This window comes from Pocillopora verrucosa, chromosome 2 (genome assembly GCF_036669915.1).
Source record: "Pocillopora verrucosa isolate sample1 chromosome 2, ASM3666991v2, whole genome shotgun sequence".
Lineage (NCBI taxonomy): Eukaryota > Metazoa > Cnidaria > Anthozoa > Scleractinia > Pocilloporidae > Pocillopora > Pocillopora verrucosa.
In genome coordinates this window covers 3,979,085-3,984,084 of record NC_089313.1, presented here as the reverse complement: position 1 = coordinate 3,984,084, position 5,000 = coordinate 3,979,085, and the positions used below count along the sequence as shown (strand labels likewise).

The following is a 5,000-nucleotide window of genomic DNA, read 5'->3' as shown; positions in this document are numbered from 1 at the left end:
CATCCTACCCTTAGAGAGCAGAAATCCAAGCTAAATGATTAACGCAAGGGAGGATTAGTATTTAAATTTGGGATTTAACATACCATGACGACGCACGGCAAAAACTTACACCCCACCACCGCTTCCCCAACTAACTTACAAAAAATATTCGAACTTTTCGGCTTGCCCATATCTGTCATAACTTGGCACAGTCAAATCGCACAAGGAGATGATCTATTTTAATTAGTAACGCCAATCGCATGTTGAATTTATGCGTCGATAAATTCGAAGCTTCAACAACCACCCCAGTCTTTTAAACTTTTGAAGACTGTTTCGCTCAGATTTCTGCCCTTGGGGCAAAACTTGTGTTCAAATTCCCCGCCCCGAATTGCCGGATTTTTGTAAGGGCAAAGAAGGCGACCGTGATTCTCTTGTAGACCTTTTTTTCTGAGCCATCTGCTCGCGAAAGTGAACTTTCTACCTTTTAACCTCCTTCATATTTAAAAGATAAAACAAGTTTGTACAGCAGGAAACACTGGAAAGTTCCGGTTCAAACTCCCCCCCCCCCCACACACGGGCAAGGCAGAAGAGACAACCGTAAGTTGCCCGGGGAACGATGGTAAAGCTTCGAACTGATCGGTGCATTAGCGTTTATTCGTAATGATTCAATTTCTGAAGGAATGGTGCAAGTGTATTTAAAATATCTAGTGTAACACCTGTCATTACCAAAAATTAACTATTGATCCTGGTGATTGTATCTACTGGGAACGCACAGATTTCAGAAAAGTAATAAAAACAAGTATGGAAATGTTCTATTCAGCTAGTACATAATCTACATCATCATAAAAATTAAACAACCGCTCAGTGATTCAAATCTTTTACCATGTGACCTCTTTCTTGATATTTCAAAAAATTACGATATTATATACAATGAGATTTTACTATTTATATACGTTGCGGTTGTGGAACGCCAGCGGTTAATAAACGGCAGCTGCCTATGAAATACCTCTTTCTGTTAGTGGACAGATTTCTACTTAAAAAGAGTGGACTTCAAAACAAACCTTAGGTCCTCATGATGGTTTCGCTATGAAGTCTCTCCATTTGTCTGAGTAAGGCCCCTTCAGATACTTCACTACCCAATTTGCCATTACTGCAGTGCGCTTAGAACAAAAGAGATCGTTTGTTAGGATATCAGAATAGCAGCGTTTGAAAGAAAGTAGAAACGTAGAAACAACAGCAACAAGCAGGTGGAACAAGAAAGGCATTCCTAGATCGTTCTAACCCGTCTACTTTATAACCATTCTGCCATATGGTCTGTCCATTTGTCCGGGTAACGTTCCTTCAGATACTTCACGACCAAATTTTTCATTACCGCAATGCGTTCCTGTTTAGGAGAGAGAGAATCGAATTTTAGGATGACAGAATGGCGGCGTTCGACAGAGAGCTTGTTAACCTTGTTAACGAACCTAAAATACGAATCGATGGATTGTTCTCACTGCTCTCCCATATAATCATCAGACTGAATTATGAAATTACGAATGGTCGGTACTTTTGATAAAAATCAATCTTTTTTCGCTCCAAAGGCAATCCGTTATGACTCAAAAAATTCTTAATGTTTCATCATAATTAATCCATCATGATTCTGACCTGATAACTCCTACTCTCGGCAGAATACCGCCCACTTAAAAGCTAAGAGCGACGTCATGTGAAAGAGTTAAAAGTAGACTCGGTGTTTGAGAAGTTTATGGCCAATGTCAAGTTAAATGTTCCATCAATAATTGTATGGCTTTTGCTTTTAACTGTGCTCCTGACTGGCTTGAATATTTAAAGAACCGCAACAGTGCTACAGGGTAGAAAAACGAAAAGGAGATCTCACCGGGCTCGGAAACTTTTTGTTCAACGGCTGCAATAAGGTTTATGATATGACTATTATCCGCCAATCAATTCGAAGCTTCAACATCCCCCTGGCAACTCAAGGAAATTTGATTGTCGTTCTTGCCAGCGGGTGGGAATTTGAACCTTGTCTGGGTGGGGTGAGGAATTTGAACCGGAAGTTTCAAGTCTTTTCAGCTGAATGAACGTGTCATAGCGGAGGAATTTAAAGATAGGGCAAAAACACTGAGAGGAAAGACCGAAGAAACTAAAAGAAATTCGTATATTCCCTTCAACTCTCTCGTCCACATTGTCTTATTTTTGAGTCTCTCAGTAAAAATTTCTATGAATTGTTATCTTAGATCTTTTTTAGCAAGAGGGGTTTTGATGTATTACATATCAATGATGAATTGCATGTTCTCTCCTCCGAACAACAAAAGGTTTCATCTTGGTTAATGTTGTTCTAAGGCAAAAGAATCATACTTTTTGTTAACGAAATTCACTGCGCTTTGAGAAAACTCCACTTTTGTCTTTCTAAAAAAGGTTTATGTACATGACTATTAGTTATTAGAGAATGACATTAGCATATGATTTTAAAGTAAGAATTATTGTATAGATTTTTTAAATGGTAGTCTTGTTTTATGGCAAAACGGAATATCGGACAGAAAGTAAATGCTGTCTTTGTATACGTAGGGCGAGTTAAAAAGAGAAAACGTTAGAAGCTATATAGGGTAGAAAACGAAAGCCTTAATTAACTTGAATACTCTGAGTGCTAGAAAAAAATGTAAAAAATTAAACTAGAGTTACCAGGATAATATTGAAGGAAAAAGCCGCAGGAAACAGTTTCTTTAAGTATATCTCTTTCCTTAATGCACGACGACCTAAAGAATATTGAAAGGTACTGGAACTGTGTTGCTTTTATCAATCCAATCCAACCACACTTCAGTTCTTGAGAATTTCCATTCTTCTTGAGCATTTACCTTCGAAGATAAGAACTAAGTAAAGTCATTTTTTTGTCCATCGATGTTCTTATCAAATATAAAAGAAGAAAATACCATATGAAATTTTATACTTTATATGTACAATATGCTTTATACCACAAAACTGGATCGTTGCAAGGAAAGGAACCGGTGACAAGTCACCGGTTCCTTCACTGTGCCAACTGGTTCCTTCGGTTGGCACTAAAGAAGTGCCAAACGAAAAACATCACCAAATTGCGAGTTAAATTTTTTAACAAGTGGCCCGCGATTTATACATGAATTTAAGGCTGAGGTTTTTTTCCTGGCTCTTTATCAATACCACATACCATAATTCTACGGACTGAGTCATTCCTCATGGCAACCAGCGTGTTGAAGGCAACTATCCCTGAGCAGATCACGTAGGCTCCCATCAAGATCCTTCCAAACTTGGTAACAAGGAGGAATTCTCGATCCCTCACTGAGATGCTCTTTTCTTCTCCACCACCACCGAACAAAAACCAAAACAAGCCAATGAAAGTGTTTATATGCCTTAAATATATGACGTAGCGAGCATATTTAGTAACTCCTCTTTTTCGGCGATGTCTGTTGCACGAGTTTAAAAAAATCAAATGGTGGCTAGCGTGCGGAACCCTGGGAGTGAGACACACGAAAAGTACTGTCAGAGTTCTGCGCGGCGCGCTAGCCACCATATCTTTTTGGCTGTTTTCTTTTAACTTGAAACGATTTTTCCCCTACCTGCAAATGAGTCAATCACTCGCTCATTAATGTGTAAATACTGTTGGTTAACATGGTAATTACGATACTATGGTTCTGAGAAGGACTGTTGTCGCTAGTTGTGACTAACGTCATCATCAGTGGAAGTCATCATCAGAGTCGTATAATCTGATTGGTCAGTTTTGCCGTGATGTTATTGGCCGTAAGACTTAAGTGGAGTAAGACGGTCGTGATTGGTCTGTTTGGATCCGAGGGTAACATTCGGTCGTTGTGGTCGTTTGTTTGTAAAGTTGATGTTGTGCTGAGGTCGTTTATACACCTGTTGAGATTAGTCTATTCTTAGTTATTAAACCAACTTTCCAGTTAGGTTAGGCATTACGCAGAGTCTCGGTCAAAAGTGTGGTTCGTAAGTCGATGATGTTCAGCGGTGTGATTGGTGACATCACCTTTCCTCGTCGCTCGCCTGTGTTCAGTCAGTCTTGTCGTGAGGATTCTGCCAGTCTCTCCGACGTAGGAGGCGTGGCAGTCGGAGCAATTGATCTGATAAACCGTTTCCTGTCTGTTCCTCGCGCTGTTCCTCTTTGTGTTTGGCGTTTGTTTGTAACTGGCCAAGTGTGGTGGTGGGTTTGTGGGCGATGCGGATATTGAAGGGTTGTAGGATGCGCGGGATGTTCTCAGACATGCCCTTTATGTAAGGTATAATTGCTGTAGTCGTAGGAGTTGCGGTTTCGTTTTTTTCGGTAGTTGTTCTTTAAAAAAACACGGTAAAGGTATTTTTTCTCGTCGGATAAGTTGTCTGTCGTGTTGCATACTAGCTGCACTCGTGTTAGAGTCCGTATAGTTGATAGTCCTGTGGCTTTGTGTTATGTCGGGTTTCTTGAGTCTGTTTCCTGTAAACTGTCGTCCGCAGTGAGTTGTCGTCACGGCTTACGAGGCAGACGAGAAAAAAAAGTTCACCATTTTTTTCGACTTCTCTGGTAAATTGCATGTTTGAGGAACGCGCCTTATCGACTTGCCGACGAACAGTACCGTTTTGGCTACGCAACGTTGACGATACATTTACCACCGTACGGCACGACGAAATCGACGCTTTCCACCACAACCCTGACGGACGAAACACTTACATACAGTTTACCAGAGATGAAGTTCGCAAACGGAAATTATGTTGTACTACGGGGTTGGATGGTTACCATCTTTCTGGATTTTTCTGTAACTTTCGGGAAGCTTTCGAGACCGCAAAAACCTCGCGACTTTTTTGGAGTTCGTTTAGTCACTTTAATCTTTACCATGCAAGTTTTGCTACAAGACTACTAATTGCAAGTTGACGAACATGTTTCCTTTCTAGATTACTCTATCCATAAGTTGGCCTTAGCTATTCTTAGATTTTGGACTCGCGCGACAGCTGAAGAAGAAGGATTGCTCATAGCACATCACCCATTTGTCTTGTCAGGTCAT

The 5,000-nt window shown here is 40.3% G+C and overlaps 1 protein-coding gene across 1 annotated transcript in view; it reads right to left on the bottom strand.

Moving 5' to 3' along the window:
• Positions 1-5,000, bottom strand: part of LOC131792721 (short transient receptor potential channel 5-like) — a 15,804-nt gene that overhangs the window by 2,463 nt on the left and 8,341 nt on the right. Inside the window, exons 6-9 of the mRNA XM_066162725.1 lie at positions 3,158-5,000; positions 2,659-2,831; positions 1,262-1,363; positions 1,041-1,129 (exon numbers count right to left, since the gene is read on the bottom strand). The exon at positions 3,158-5,000 is cut by the window's right edge and continues 1,655 nt beyond it. The gene's annotated coding sequence lies outside the window, so the exon portion shown is untranslated. The remainder of the gene's footprint in view (positions 1-1,040; positions 1,130-1,261; positions 1,364-2,658; positions 2,832-3,157) is intronic.